This window comes from Tursiops truncatus, chromosome 5, assembly GCF_011762595.2.
Source record: "Tursiops truncatus isolate mTurTru1 chromosome 5, mTurTru1.mat.Y, whole genome shotgun sequence".
Taxonomy (NCBI): Eukaryota; Metazoa; Chordata; class Mammalia; order Artiodactyla; family Delphinidae; genus Tursiops; species Tursiops truncatus.
In genome coordinates, this window is record NC_047038.1 from 134,058,802 (window position 1) to 134,076,443 (window position 17,642).

Genomic DNA, 17,642 nt, shown 5'->3' on the forward strand with positions numbered 1-17,642 from the left:
AGAGTTTTTGACCAAAGGCTGGGCTGTGCAAGTTCTTTGTCAAGACTAATATGTAACTATGTGAGGTGATGTATATTAACTAAATTTATTGTGGTGATCACTTCACTATATATATATATATATATAAATCATTATGTTGTACACCTTAAACTTACATAATTTTATATTCCAATTATACCTCAATAAAACTGAGGAAAACATTAAAAAATAAAGACTATTTGAATGGCAAGACTTGACAAGATTATAGAACTGATAGCTAATAAGAGGTAGCAAAAGAGAGACTATACAATGCAGGGTATTTAGAAACTTTGCAGTGAATCTCAAGCACTTGGTTGAGACCCCAAAAATGACCATGCCTTGGGAGTAACCTAGAGTAATAGCCATACCCTGTTACTAGAGACAAAACTGAAAAAGAAATAAAAATAAAATAAAGTTCAGGCACACAAATAAAGAAGAAGAGGAAGAAGAAGAAGAAAAAGAAGTGCCCAAGACTGACAAGATTAAATAGATCCACCAGTAATTTAACTGCTTTCCAGGAAAAAAATTTTTTTTAAAAAACCATCACTTAGAGGACCACCATTTAATCCAGACTCATTCCAATAAGTCATTCATAATATCCATCATATAATTTAAGATCACTAGGTATATAAACAAGCAGGGCAGTGTGACGTGTAATCAAGGAAATGAGCAGCAATCGGTAGAAACAGATGACGCAGCACAATTAACAGACAAGGACTATAAAAGAGCTTGTATAAATATATTCAAGGATTTAAAGTAAAAGATGGTTGTAATGATTGAATAAAAGAAGAATCTCAGAAGAGAAATGTAATCCATCAAAAAGAATCAAATAGAAATTATAGAGCTGAAAAGTACCTTAGCTGAAGTAATACGTTGATTTTGTAGTCTTAAGAACAGATTGGAGATAGAGAAGGAAGCGCTGATAAACTTGAAGACAGGATTACTAGAAATTTTCCAACCTGAAAATCAGAAAGAAAAGAGAATGGATAAGAATGAACATAGACTTAATGTCATGTGAGAAGTATCAAGCCGTCTAATATATGTATAACTAGTTCCCAGAATGACTGGAGAAAGTTACTATAGCAGAAAAACAATTTTTAAAGAAATAATGGTTGAGAATTTTTGCAAATTTTATGAAAACCATTGTCTCTTAGATTCTAAAAGCTCAGCAAACTCCAAACAGAATAAGTAAAAAGATGTTCTTTTCAGCAATGAATACTTTGACATATTTGTCAAAAATCAATTCACTGTGTATGTATATGTTTATTTCTGGATTCCTTGCTCTACTTGTCTTTCCTTATGTCAGTATCACCCTTCGTTGACTACAATAGCTTTATAATAAGTTGTGAAACTACAGGGTGTAAGTCTTCAACTTTGTCTTACATTTTTAAGACTGCCTTGGCTGTTTTTGTCCCCAGCATTTCTATATACATTTTAGAATCAGCTTGTCAATTTCAAAGTTATTTTTAAAGCCTAATGAGATTCTGATTGGGCTTCTTTTGAATCTACAGATCAGTGTGGGAAAAACTGACATCTTAAAAATATTGGGCTTTCTAATCCATGAATATGGTATATTTACCCATTTATTTAAGTCTTCTTCATTTTTCTCTCAGCAATGTTTTGTAGTTTTCAGTGTAGAGGGCTTACACAACCTTTGTTAAATTCATTGCCAAGTATTTTATGTCTATGGTGATATTGTAAATTTTTATTTGTAACCATTAGCTACTAGTATCCAAAAATACAAATAATTTTAAATAAGCCCAATTGTATTCTGTAAGAAAAATATAATTGACCTAAAGATATAAATTGATAATTTAAATAATAGGATGAATATAGACAAATAATTAATTAACTAGAACATCAGGTTAAAAACTCCCCTTGAAAAAATATGCCAATTATATATTTTTAAATACCAAAGTGATATAAATATAGAATTAAACATGAAAACATTTATATATAACTATATAATCAAGAAAAAAATAAATAGATGAAAATAAGTGGTGAAAATTAAAGAAAGATGAAATGTCATTAAGTTAGAGAAGGCTAAACAGCTATTTTTGTACTTACACTTAAATAAAATGCTTCTTTTAAGAAAATTAAAGACATTGAGAAATTCCTACAAGCTTCCAGAAGAACAAGCAAAGGAAAAATATTAAGATTTTTATAAAACTTTCAACACTATCTCTGGATATATAAAAATAACAAAGGCATATTTACATAGTTGAAGATCATTATTTTCAATCTATAATTTATCTCAACAAACTAACATGTGATTGCAAAGACAAATCTAAATTTTTCTATGTCAGTACACTCTTGAAATATTTATGACAGCAAGAAAGAAAAGTAAATCATGAGAGATTACATAAGATTGAGAAGCAAAATATTACCATAAATATGATCTTAATCATTAGAATTTGCCACCAGAAAAAAAAAAAGTACAACTTTTGAAGTAGGAGGAGGCTGGGATAAAAAAAAATTTTAATAAATAAATAATAGTGAAGATAACATATGAAATAAGGTGGCAAAGAATAGTTCTAACTTAATTGAAATTATGGAAATTATAAATTAAATTCTCCAGTCCAAAGCACAAAGACTCTAAAATGGAATTTATAAAAATAAACTTAGCAATGTACCGTGTATAGTAGAAGTTCTTGAAAGAAACAGAGCAAGAGGACTGAAAGTAAAGGGATGAATAAGGATATACTGGCAAAAATTAAGCAAAAATAAACCTGTAGCAATTTTATAAACAAGAAAATTCCATCTTAATGAAAAATACCCTGAGAGACAAATAAAGGCATTATATCATGATAAAAAGCTACACTAGATCCAGAAGATATTGCGATTATGAACATGCATACCGCTAACAATATAGATTTAAAATATATTTTAAAAAGATTTTTTAGGATGATGTAAAAAACTGAGTCAACAAATTTAATAGATGATTTTAGCACTATGCTCAGAAAATGACATCTGAGACATACAAAGCATAAGCAAAGATACACAATATTTGAAAGCGACAGTTGATATAAACTTGGCAGCTTGGAAGCAAAAATATGATGATTATTTTGATATAAATAACATTTATTTAAAAAGAAAGTAAAAGTGGCTTACAAAGGATGCCTTAGTAAGTTCCAGAAAAGGAACATTCTATATTCTTTAATCATAATGCAATAGTAATGTAAGTAACAAATAAATAGGAAGTAAAATCAAAAACCAAAATAAAAATATATGTACCAACCCTAACATAAGTGACCCATGAATTTAAAATGGTATCAAATAAAATTCTAAAATACTTACAACAAACAAAAATCTGTTAGGTAACTAAAAATAACTAAACAAAATCTGCTGCTAACTAAAAATAAACTGAAAACAAATTCATTGAAATTTATACATTAGAATAAATCTCAACAAATAGTTATCTTTAAAAACTTAATGCAGATATAAATTGACACTATCAAATACTAAAACTATGCTGAAGATCAGTATAATACATACAATATGATACTAAGCAAAAGAAAAACTCAAGTTCAACTCTCAGAAACAGCCCTGTTTATAAGCAAACTTGATAGATTTTTACAATGATACACACCTCAGTAGGGAAAGATGAGCTATGTAGTAAACGAAGCTGCAAAATCTTACCAACACTGAAAAAGTTAAGTTGCATTGCTCCCATCAAAACGCAGATTAATACAAGAAAGCCTTATCTCTACATAAGTGAATTTTGCAGAAATTAGGATTGCATATAATACCACACTTGACTGTAAAGGATGGAGGACTTTTATAGACTAATGGTGGAAACTGTTGCAGCCACTTTGAAAGTAATCTGGCAGTAAACAAACAAACAAATAAGCAAAAAACCCAAACCAGAATGAGAACCATGTGCAGATTAAAGTACGATGTCACAATATCACTTGTGCCAATTAAAGTACAGTGAAACAACACAAACATTACTGTATGTTTGATAAGTTCACACACATGCACACATACACACAGGTAATAAATCAAATCATACATGTGAGAACCTGTGGGGAATGGAGAAAAGAAGTGAGAGCAGACGACTAAGGGAAAATAAAACTAAAATAGTACTTGCAATGAAAATGATAAAATTATATCATAAACTGAGTATTATAATGCTACTTAGTAGTATGAAGCCTCTGACATTTAAAAAAAGAGGAAATGAGAGAAGAAAGTTCAAGTTATATCCTATTCAAACACACAAGAACACTTTAATCAGCTCTTATCTGTTGGCTCTGCATAAGTCAGTTTCAATTTTTTATCATTTTAAAAATATTATCAATTTATCAGATTTACATAGGTCTGGAGAGTTTTGGATAGTATGTATTCTACAGTGTCTAGAAGGTCTGTGATGCTTACGGGAAATTTCAGTATGATTTTGCCACCAGTTCTTCTCTCCTCTTTGTGAAAATAATAAAATAATTACCTCTATGGTTATCAAACTATTTAAGAACATCAAAACTCCTATTGAATTCCCAATCAATAATAAAAATATTTTAAATTTCTACTAAACACAGCAGCTATACAGTGTTTTTAAGTTGAATCATACAAATCAGCTGCAACATTTAAAATTATTCACACATTGACGGTAATAACGTTTATGGTGTTAACTGTCTTGACTTTGAACTGCCATCTGCAGAAATTTATAACCTAAACTGGAGGCAATAGTCCATACAGGAAGGGCTTTTTGTTATGTTATAGAGCCCTTCACTTCCAAAGAGCAAAGAACATCAACAATGTCAAATACAGTCTAGAAGCAATTGGAATATATATCTTATAGAAGCTGAGTACCTCATAGTGGTCTCCTGTTTGTCTCTGACAAGTAGCTGTTATAAATGAACTCCTTGATCACGCTGTGGTAGCTGTTTTCCTCTAAAAATATTAGATTTCTTATAACTCTTTTCATTTTGACCAATTGTATTCTTTTTACTCTTAGTCTTGAAAACAGTTACTATATGACATCAGACATCAGAAAGGTTTCAGGCTATTTAGAAGATTAGATTTACCCAAAGCTACAGAATATTTAGTAACAATGGAACTTTGTTGGATACTAAATTGACGATTCCCAGTACAGTCTAAATTTCTTAAATTATTGATGGAGAAATAACCATAACGGAGTGTGTCATCACAGCTATCTTTAAATCTCCCTTCACTTTTATTCCATCTTAGCTGGGCACTTCATAAATATCTGTTATCAATAATGATGATTAAGCACTTTCAAAAAATGTTAGCTTTCTCCCTTTCTTACACTGTGAATTTTCTTTTCTTTTTCTTATTTTCACTTTCCACTTTGGTGCTTAGATTTCTATAGTCCTATATCATCATATTCACCACTCACTTTTCTAATTTTTTCCTGTTTTCCAGAATTATGTTTTATTAAAATCATACTTCATATTAGAGAATGAAAACCTCATCAATTTAACTCATCTGTAATTAACTACCTAACTTAGGATGCCAAGAGCTTGATTTATAAAGAACTCTTTACTCTGTATTGCAGGAAAAGGTCTGACCAGTTCACAATAATAGTCTTACAGCAAGAAGTTATAAACCTTTATTAATTTACAAAACATCTGGACCCACTCTTTTACTAAGCAGCACTCCATCAAAGCAAAACAAGATATAGTCTGAGTCATGAACTATATAGTGTATCTCCAAGAGAGCAGATGGCATATTCGGGGCTGTACTGCTTGAACTCAGCTATTCCAAGACCACTTATAGCCAAGGTCTGTGTGACAAGGTCAAGCTCTTGAAGATGTGGGAACTTGGGGAAGCAAAGGGGATAGGAAGTGGAATTTTTGATAAAAGACTGACATTTCACTAATAGATCATCAATCCTTACAAGAATCAAATTAAAAAAGAGAAGGGTTAGCAGATCAGAGCTTGAGTGTAGATCAGAAGCCATATACAACTATCTTTTTTTCATCTTTCCATGGAAATACTTTTAGAATTTAATACTATTGTTATTGAATAAAAATTTCTGTACATCATAACAATAAGGAATACTAGATAATAGGATTTGTTTTGCTGATACGTGACAAATTCATGATTGAATATTCACTTAAAATCATTTTACATGAATTTCTGTACCTATCTTATCCTCAGTAGATCTTTTATGAATTCATTTCTGAAATACACATATCAACGCAAATGGCAGTTATTAACAATTCAAAAATAGTAATAACATGGACTTTGTGTCACATACTGTATGTATTCCAACACAGTGTGTGTTCATCTGAAGATACTGATTTAACTGTTTACTAGAACAAGGATACAGCCAAATGAGTCTTATCATTTTAATTTCATATAATATGCCTCTCCCAATCACGTATAATAATTCTAAATAAACATTATTTTTATTCTTTATTTATACCTAACATGTTTTATGTTTAAAAAATTAAATTACACTAATTTATTTGACATCGACCCTTTCAAAAGTGCAGTGAATATAAATGAGGAGACTTGAGGCTTCCATATGACGTGATAGATTAAATAACGTGTTTATTTCTGTTGCATCTCAAAACTGCACTGATAATACCGTAAAGGAATAAAAGAAATATAAATCAGCAAAACCAAAGATGAGAGTCCAAAATAGGACAGTGGAAAAGATATATCAACAAAACTTGAAGTCTCAAAAGTGGGTGTAAGAGTGGAGAAGGACATAGTCGACTAAGGAAAGCGGACCCCTAAATATCTCTGAACTTAGTCTTCTAGATGCTAATAAGAAAGAGTTGGAGGACTGTTTGAAAGTCTCCCTAGGTAGTGGTTAGATGCCTGAGAAACCTTCACCCCTCCAGTGCAGCCAGGCAGTTCTCATCCTTCACCACCATGACAGAAGACTAGAGCTTTACTCTCTAGAGACCTTGAAGTAGACAGACTTAACAAGTTGAAAGATGGAGTTAGTTAGATGGAACGCTGTGCTCAGAGGTGTGGGATTAAGTGGAAATGGACCTCCTGAACATTGAAAACCACAGTCTACCTTAATAAGTTGGCACCAGGGATGCTGGGAGCCTCACTTACAACTGCACAGGCAGGAAATTGGGTGAATTCTCTCTAAGAAAACTGACTTGCCTCAAAGAAAAGATCCACAGAGGCTGCCATCTGGGATTACTCCATCAAACTGGCAGGCTCTCTACAGCTATTGCTGTAATAAAGTCTGTAGGACTACAAATCACAAATAACCTCATGAACAGAATTTCCAAAAAGCATTTTAGTGCTTCAGGTTTAAGATAAACAGAAAAGAGGATAACACATATTTGGAAAAAAAGGTTTGTCATTCTGGAAAGAGAGCAAAATAAAATAAAGGAACTCAGAGGAAACAGAAATAATCTAGGAAGTGATAGAAAAGTAACTAAGTAAGATTTTCGAATAAGAGAAGATAAGTTATGCATAAGATGAAGACATTGGTTGCTTTTTTGTTTGTTTGCTTTCAATAAGAATATTCAAGACCGAAAAGTGAGTTCTTGGAATATATTGGACTCATAAAATAAATACAAATTCAATCAAAGTTATGGAATTTAAAAGTTGAGGAAATTTCCCAGACATTAGAAACGAAAAAGACAAAGAGGTGGGAAATTGGAGAGAAAAGACTGTTAAAAAAAAAATAGAGGACCTGTCAAGGATATTCAAGTAATAAATTAGGTGTTCCAGAAAAGGAAAGAGAAATTGGGAACAGGGAAGAGGAAATGGGAGGGGCGATTGTCCAAGAAGTTATAACTTCCCGGAACTGAAGACATGAGCTGCCAGGATAGAAAGGCAGGGCCACTCAGTAATCATCATGTTCAGTGAGAAAAGAGGGAGGAACACGCAAAGGATCAACAATTAGAAAGTCATCAAATGCATCATAGCACACTGTAACCAGAAAACAGTGGGTCAAAGCCTTTACAGTTCTACTGTCAATCACACATGAAAATTGACTAAAGGCATTTCCAGCTCTCCCCTATAAACTTCCCCTTTACTCTCACAAAATCAGTGAGTAAACCAAGAAAAAGTAAAGTCAAGCTGCAGGTGGGACCTTTGCCCCAGTGGGCCTGGAGAGCAGACCATCAAATCAAAGAGGATTATTATGCAACCTCAATGTCTAACAGAATTTGCTTAGGACCTGTTGCTCCTTTCTTCTTTCCTCTTTTTCCCATGGGGAACGTGAATATCCATCCTATGCCTATCCTAGCATTGTATTTTGGAAGCACATAATGTATTTGACTTCACTGGTTCACAGCTGGAGGGAAATTTGCCTCAAGACCAATCACACCTAAAGTCTCACCAATATCTGATGTAGATGACATCTCAATAAGACATTGGACTTCACACTTTAAATTGATGCTGGAATGAGTTAAGACTTTGGGGCTATTGGGATGAAATGGATATAGTTTGCACGTGAGAAGGACATGGATTTTGGGTGGTCAACGGGTTGGATGCCATAAACTGAACGTTCGTGGTCCGCTAAATTCACATGCTAAATCCTAACGCCCAATGTGATAGCAGTAGGAGGTGGGGCCTCTGGGAGGTGACTAGCTTTTGAAGGTGAAGCCCTCATGAACAAGATGAGTGTCCTTATAAGAGAGGCCCCAGAGAGAGCCCTTGTGCCTTTTCCCTCATGAAGACACAAAGAAAAGACAGCCATCCATGTACCAGGAGGCTGCTTCTCACCAGACACTGAATCTGCAGTGCCTTGGTCTTGACTGCCCAGCCTGCAGAACTCCAGAAATAAATGTTTAGTGCTTATAAGCCACCTGGTCTCTGGTATTGTGTTACAGAAGCCAAAGCAGACTAAGACAGAAATCAAGGAAAATACTAGTTCTACTAAATAAACTTAAAGAAGCCAGAGGAGAGATTTTTTATTCCTGTTGTTGTAACATGCCAGGAACCGTGCCAGTTCAATGAAACTAGTTAAGTGCAAAAGCCGGAAACCCAAGAAATAGAAGTGTGAGCATATTCTTTAGATATATGGAGGTACATTCCATAGGAGACGTACGGAAAATTGGAAAGGGATTACCTTTAGGAATGAGAGACAGGCACTGGGAGACATGGGGATAGATACTGTTGCTTTTCATTATTTTTTTTAGTATAAATATTATTGAAATCCAATATATGATACTATATTAATATATAGCATCATTTGTCTTTTAAAACTATGTACAATATTAATTTGATAAAAATGAGAGAAATTTAGAAAATACATTTTTAAAAAGCGTGGGAAGAGTTTTGATCCCAAGAAACTAGATGAAGCTCTAGGGCTCCATGTAAATTTATAGTGAAGTAGCAAATTATTAGGTAGAATCTGTGACTGACATTCTACTCGACAAGGGAACTCAAATCCTAGCAAAGACACCAAAAAGCTACAGAACCTTAAGCAAGTCACAATCTCTGTGGAATTCAGAATCAACATTTGCAAAAAAAAGGAGTTTAACTAAACAATGTCTTGATTTTTTTCTGTTCTAGTATGTAAATTTTTATAATTACTCTGCAGTGGTTGGTGCTTGTAGTAGACTTAGCACTTAACTTGACATTCTACCTCCTTATCCACCTTTGTTTTTCCTGATAAAACTTAGCATTATCTGAAGTATTTTATGTGTATGTGTGTGTATGTATATTTAGTATGTTTACTGTCTGCCTCTTTCCCAATGAAGATCTATAAGGGCACAGAGTATCACTTATTTATCACTGTACTGTATATCTTATCTATCACTGCACTGTATTGTAAGGAACTAGAATAACGCCTAACACATAGTAGGCATTCAATAAATTTTTTTGAATAAATAAACGTCAACAGTTTCAAAACTGTGTGACAATACCACTGCATAGCATTCAATCTTCTTTGCTTGAAACATTGATAACAATGCAAGAAGATATGAGATCCTTTGTAACCAGATCTTTGTAAGTAAACAGACTAGAAAAGGCAATGTATGCATGCTTACATCCCATTCATTGTACTTTCTAACATAATGTTAATAACTGAATTTGATGGCAAAATAGTTTTCTTCCCTTGACGTGACTCAGTCCTGTGTGCAATATTCTTACAAAACAGTGTTCAATTTACGCTCTGTTTTTTTGTTTCAGTTTCTCTTTCTTTGCTTTCAACTCCTCTGTGTCATAGAAGAATTTGGTAAGCAGCCCTGCTGAATGGTCAAAAGTTGAGCACTTGAGCTATTAAGTTTTAATTCCATTTCATGCCACTTATTAAGCAACAGGGAAGACAACTTTTATTTCATTATGTTCTATCAGTTCATCATCAAATAATGCTCTGGATATCTTTGATGTTCTGTAAAAGAAACTCATATTCCTGAGTGAATACAGCTCCAAAAATCTGTATTCTTGACGGTTAACATTAATGCTTGAATATCATTTCAACAAAATTGACCACATCAGAATGAATTAAGGATAATCCTAGGTACGCCAGCTACATATCCCTGGAGTTTTATGCAGCTCTGATCAAATTGTAAAGGGAAGAATCATGACTTGGAGATAAACTGCATGAATTCTCAGATCATTTCACATGACCTTGGCCTTCGTTATTAATCAAAGACCTGAATCTCGCTCTTTGGGGGGCTTTTTTTTTTCCTTCAAATGTCATATATCTAGTTTGATTGAAATAAAACCACTCAAAGAAAAGCTGAAAGTAAGGGGGTTTTTTCCCAAAAAATTATTTATCCATTCAATAAAGACAGCCTTTCCTTCTTTCCTCTCTTGCTTTCTTTCTTCCTTCATTCTTTGGGTAATTTAGTCCAGAAGCTGTTAGAGAGCTCTCGTTTCCGTTCTTCTTTTTGTCATACCCCTTCTCCAGTACTTGTTGGAGGTGGCCACAGGTGTTAGGCTCCCTTGCAAAATGACGGCTGGGGGAGGTTAGGGGCAGCAGCTCTAAGGGGTCATTTAAAGGGATTCATTTCACAGGGATTGGAAATCAACAAATGGAAGTCAGGTTTCTTACTGTCAGGGAACTACAAACACGAGAAAAGCTGGAATGTACACTGTGGATGTGGGTTGGAATTGGAGGTATTGTGGTGAACTTAGGCATTGGTGTGAATTTAAAGAGAGGGAGAGAAACATGGATATAAATGTGTTTATACATGTGTCTGAATGTATGCATGTACATATACATATACCACGTACACATTATTTATTTTCCTAGTTCTTTTAATTAGCCAACTGAGTGGGACTGGAAAAAGTGAACTCAGTGTCAATAAACACACCTAGCTTATTATGTCTTGGTTTCTAAATATCATTCTGCACTAACAGAAATTAGGCTCAATAGAGGAATGGCTTATTCAGGGACCAAAGCAAGAAAAATACAAATAAACCTAGAAAATATTGATGTGCTAGAAAACAAGGGAGTCCTCAAAGAATGACAGGAAAATGTTAAAAATGACACTGAAACCAGCTTAAAGCTACTCCACTGGCCAGATTTGAGCATGAGAATAAAGAATGGTGACGCAAGAGGGAAGACATATGGGAACATATGTTTATGTATGACTGATTCACTTTGTTATAAAGCAGAAACTAACACACCATTGTAAAGCAATTATACCCCAATAAAGATGTTAAAAAAAAAAAAAAAAGAATGGTAGTGTTAGTTGGCATTTTATGTAAAGAATGATGGAATTAGAAAACCACCATTTGGCAAAAATCATAGTAACAACTGTTTCAAGCAGGAATGCTCAATGGATGCTAAAACTAGTGGGCAAAAGTGTGATGAGGAAAACTAAATTTACATACTCTCATAGTGTCTTGCCACAAAATGAGAAGTAATTATTCATTACGAAGGGAGAACAGTAACTTTACCTAGGAGACATCACTTTAATCAAGTGACCAGAGCTAAAGTCACCAGGAATAAGAATGAGAGTATTGATATTATGACCACCTATTGAATAAAGTATAGTAAGAAAACAGCATCACTTAGGTGACAGTCCTGCCAGATATAGGTATAAATAGGTACCTAGAGAATTCCATAAAACAGGTGTGGTTAAATGTCATCTACTGTGGAATCTGGGCTATGGGTATCCACCCTTCACCTATCCTTCAACTTTCCTCTAAGTTCTAACTTATTTTCAAATAAAAAGTTAGAGAAAAAAGCAGAGCTAAAAATTCTCCTTTAGAAAATAACCAAATAGTTTCATAAGGAAATCAGCTAATGACAGTTGCTTGGTAATATTGCGTTGGTGAACACAGTACAACTTTTGTCATTATTTCGTTGCATTTCTAGAGAAAGTAAGTTTATGGGAGCTTTGCTACAAATGGGATTTTGGCTGAAGTTATGGACAAATACAGAAAATTAGTAAAATGCTTACTGTCGGTAGGCCTACTGAGAGTGGCATCTTTACATTAATTCTCTTTACTCACTGCTATAATAAACCCTGCCTTGATACGGCTTACAAATGTAGCTGTGTTGGGCGGATTATTTTGTGTTTAGGTTCTCCACAGAAATTAGGAGTTCAAATACCTTAGAAAGTATAGATAGACATAATCTTTCTATATTTCTGCCAACTGTTTGAAAAGCACAACTGAACAAACACTTTACCTGCCGCTGTTGTTTCCATCATGCTGTGTCAATGGAAGAATAAGAGCGCTGTACGAGGTTTCCCTTTTTACATATTAAAACACAGTAATGAGGGCTTCCCTGGCGGCGCAGTGGTTGAGAGTCCGCCTGCCGATGCAGGGGACACGGGTTCGTGCCCCGGTCCGGGAAGATCCCACATGCCGCGGAGCGGCTGGGCTCGTGAGCCATGGCCGCTGAGCCTGCGCATCCGGAGCCTGTGCTCCGCAACGGGAGAGGCCACAACAGTGAGAGGCCCGCGTACCGCAAAAAATATATATATATATTTGACTGACATTTAGCTCTTCTGTCCATTTACCAGTTTCTATCTGACCTTAGAGTCAAAAGAAAGACCTTTGATTAAAATGACTTAAGTCTATGAATCTCTTTTTCAAGTACCTGAATCAATGGGGAACATAGTGGTCCCTTGGATTTTAAATTATTATTTCAGTAGCCCTAAATCTGTCTTAAATATGGAATACCACATCTAATATTATTTAAAACATAGTTGTCCCTTGAAGTTATATGATAATTCAATAAATTAAAATTTGGATACTAATAAGACAAACAAATGAAATTGCCCTGATTCCATAATATAAAATGTAATCATGGTATCTTGAATCTTTCATTTATATAATAAGCTCTTATTGAATGGCTACTTTATGCATTCTATTCTCTGCCAGGGAGTACAAAGTATTTAGGAAAATTGAATTTCTTCTCTTTTGCTGGTTATAATAGGTGAAAGCCAAAACAGTGAAATGACTGCTTCTAAATTAAAGTGAAATAAATCGTTCTTTTGAAGTAAAGATAAACATTAAGTTGCACAATAGTGGAATCATACTCAGGTTTTCGGAGGCAACGCTAATCATTTTTCAGGGTTGATCCTCATTCCTCCAGAATCAGGAGGACCTGCAGATTATCACAGAGTTAATCTTGATGGGGAACTGATAAGGTGGAAAGAAAACTTATTGTGTGTGGTTGTTATAGTGGCAGCAGTTTCTATACCCACGCCAAATACAATCACACTTTTCACAGCCTCCTAAGTCCTAGAAGCATTCTGTGGTCTATAATCCAAACAGATGGAGTTAATGAGTTGTGTGTTGGACCAATACATAGGGAAAGAAAGAAAGGAGGAATTGTTAGTATGTCACCGTGATGAACCTATTACTATTAGTGGAGAGTCTGAATTAACTGTAAGGTGACCTTGGCAATATATCCATTTCCCTCCTGGAACATAATATAATGATTACACTTGCATGTCATTATCGTAATGTTGCTTTGTCATTATTACAAAGAATCTGGAGCATTTTTCAATCATCAGTAAGAGGTGGGGTTAAACATGAGAGGAAAAAGACTAAGAAATTTTCAAGGAAAATTTTTTTCCATTCAAGAAAAGCAAATGTTTGCAAGAGCTCTGTTAATAACGCAAGAGGTTTCATGGCCCCATCTAGTGGTCAGGAGCTAATTTACTGCGCAGATCGCCTAGATGGGAAGCTCTCGTTTTAAGACACGTAGGATGAAGACACATATCACTGTGTTCCTAGCTAGTAGGATACAAGATAAGCGTGGTATGTTAGGTAGAAGTGGAATATTAAGCGAGTGCTTGCACATTTAGTAATTCTTAAAATAACAGAAACATTCATCTGCAGAACTAAACTCTTTTTTGGAGTTACTTTGTCTATTTTAGAGTTGACCTCTTGTTTTGCAATTATTTCTAGTATTTACATAAACCTTAAGTGGCACTTGTAAAAAGTTTGATAATAGGATCATATAAATAGCTCTTGATATTTCACATAATATTAGCAATGCCTCAGTCTTATAAGTGAAATAAAATTTCAGAGAATCTTTATAACTAATTGTGTATCTTGGTCATATTGGAATATGTATGGTTATAATCCTTCCAGAGTTTTGCAATACAAATAAAATAGACGACATAAGTCCAAGCTTAGTTCGCACATATCCATCCTCACCCCAGCCTGAATATTCAAGGATTCCAATTTTTAATTTACTCATATACCATCTTTCAACTATGAAAATATTGTTCAAAAACTTGTTTGTAGTCAGGGAAGACTGAAAAAAAAAACACATTGTATTACAGAAAGAAGAAATACCGGTGAGTACACAAAGTTTCTGTGAGTTTCTACTTAGGTAGCAATGTGGGCTGAAACATCTCGAGACCAGAAAGTAAATCCGTCAAGAGCTACACGTCCTTCAGGAAGTTACTGGGCACCGTGTCACTGATACAGCACCATGGAGTATAGAAAGCAGAATCGCCGCACAATGTACTAACCAGCTGTGAGGCTTCCACTGCTCAGGGATGCTACATGTGGCCTGTTAAGCAGTTTTGTAGCCATCATCAATAAACTGTAATCAGCATGTAATGGTCCGACAAGATCACCAACAAGAAGGGCCTGGAAGCCAGGCAGTCCATCAGCACTGACAGTCTGCTGCAGTTTAGTCCTCCTGAGCTGCACCTGTTTAGAAAAATGGATGACAACAGGAGTACAAAGAGCCACGGTCGGGGGCTTCCCTGGTGGCACAGTGGTTGAGAGTCCGCCTGCCGATGCCGGGGACACGGGTTCGTGCCCCGGTCCGGGAAGATCCCACATGCCGCGGAGCGGCTGGGCCCATGAGCCATGGCCGCTGAGCCTGCGCGTCCGGAGCCTGTGCTCCGCAACGGGAGAGGCCACACACTGAGAGGCCTGCGTACCGCAAAAAAACAAAACAAAACAAACAAACAAAAAAAAACGCTGGAGAGAGGCCAGCAGGAAATGGAGGAAACCTGCCCTGGCGGTGAGCTGAACCCCTTAACCAGGGCTGGAGGAGCCAGACAGACTGTGGGTTTAGGCAGTTCAGTAAGTAGTTGTTTCTAATTCATGCAAAGCAGGTATATATCCATATGTAAAGAAGTCTTATGATTCACAAACTGAGAAACATAATCGTTTGCAGGATTTAAGCATACAGCTAGAAATGATAGCTAAAGTAGTCGTAGATTAGTCTATTTAGGATTTGAAGATGTAAAGCATTCCCTAACTTTTCAATATTGATAATCATTTGTAATTTGGGCCTTATGCACACTCCCGGAATATTTCCACGAGTTTTAGTCAAACACGGATTGAAACTCTCGACTCTCTAGTTACCAAGGCACAAATGTGAATTTATGAGGAACTAAAAAGGCTGTACCAGTTACGCTGAAAAGTGTAACTCTAAAGCTTAAAAGCAGGAAAACAACCAACCCAATTATTCCTGCATTCTGTCCCTGTGTAGAAGACTATCCCTGGGTGAAACGGGGGCTCATCCCGTGATCTCTTGTCTGTCTGTGACAATAAAATTTCTTTGATCACTCTTAGTCACAGAATAGTCATCGTTGTCTAATAGAAATATCTAGTATTTGTCAATCATCATCAGAACCGAAATGCTTCTCTTTACTCAGCCTGTGAATCCACTGGAGGAGGGGGCGTTGTGTTAAGAGGGGAGCAGAGCTGGCCTGACTGTGTTTGGGGCCCCTCCGGGGTTTTAGCGGGGGTTAGGTAGGGAATAAAGTTCAGAAACGTCCTCTCTTCCTCGGTGGCACGGATCTAATCTTGCAGTACTTTCTACTGGCCCTGCCATACTTAGATCTGATTCTTCCTTTCCAGTCAACTTGGGAACTTTGAAGACCACTCCTGCCCCCCACTTTCTGTCCTCTCCCTCCCCACCCCTCTGCATCTTCGGGCCTCTGTAACATGCAGTTCCCTTAAAGCAGGGAAATCTTTTGTCTCGTCGTCAATTTATGATTCCTCCCTTGCCCTCTTCTGCCGTGTGACCTGAAGCCTCCTTAAATTTGCTGTATTCACCAGTATCCTTTCAGGCAGAGTTTCTTACCATAGCTCCAGGCCAGCTCACTCTTCCAAGTGACCTCTGAGCCATGGAAAATGAACAGCCTTTGCCTCCAGAAACTCTGGGAGTATGTACAGTCCATTCTCAAGGCAGACCCGTCTCCTAATCCATCAGAGCAGCTAACAAGCCACAGTTCATCCTCTGTGCCCAGACTCCATGGAAACATAGACAGCTCCTTAGATATCTCTTTGGAACCCTAATCTCTAGATTTGAGCCAGGAGGCAATACAAACTGTCCCTTCACCGTGATGGGGTCTGACTCACAACTCTGTCCAAAGAAATTCCACTCAAGTCCACTCTTGGTCCCCTAGTGCTTTTTATAGTCTGGTAACTAAGGATTGCAAACTGTTCCTAGCCACGTCCTTTGCAAGTTGTTCTTAAGTGTTCTAGCAAACTTCCATTTGGAACATGTGGATGGTGGTACGTCTTATCTTGGGGCCTCTCTCAGTTGGCTTTACCCGTGACAAGGATCTGAGGGCACACAGAGCATGTTTAACTTAGGAGGTGATCCCAGTGAGGAGTGGAGAAGGGAGGCTGAGAAAAAAAGGCAGCCAGTAAGCAAGTTTCTGCTGTGGGTACCTGGAGTCTACCGTGCAGGGCGACTCCAGGAGTTAGTGCAGAAAGGAGGCTAAGATCCACCCCCACCAAGCATCAGGAAACCAGGACGCTCACGCTTGGCAAGAGGATGTCATACGTGAGGGCAGAGCAGGCTCTGAGCACAGAAAAACTGCTCCAAGAGATACCAGTGCCGTCATGTGGAATTTGGACCGTGTGGTCCAGAAACAATAGGAGAGCTGAAGACATATGGCCCAAACAGCGGCTGCTACGGGGCCCAGTGACCTAAGACAACGAGTCTTGCTTTAGCATACAGTTAAACGGACAAATGATGACGCTAAAACAGACATCAGGCTCTTCCAGGAAGACTGTCAAACTCTATTTTGTTCCTTTCACGCTGTAAGTGGTGTCTATGGAGACCTCTAAGCTGATAAGTAACACAAACGTTCTCTAGCAGAGTTCCTGATCTGGAATCCTTGCAGGCTTCTGACCAGGATCTGCTCCAGGACAGACACATCTCTCTTCAGAGTTCCGCTGGGAGCCTTGAGGCCAGAAAGCCAAAATGAAAATCTCTTTTCCTTCTCTCTCTCACATTCTGGTCTAACCAGTCTCTGAAGACCCGCCTCTGGGGTTTACAGCTTCTCCAGTTA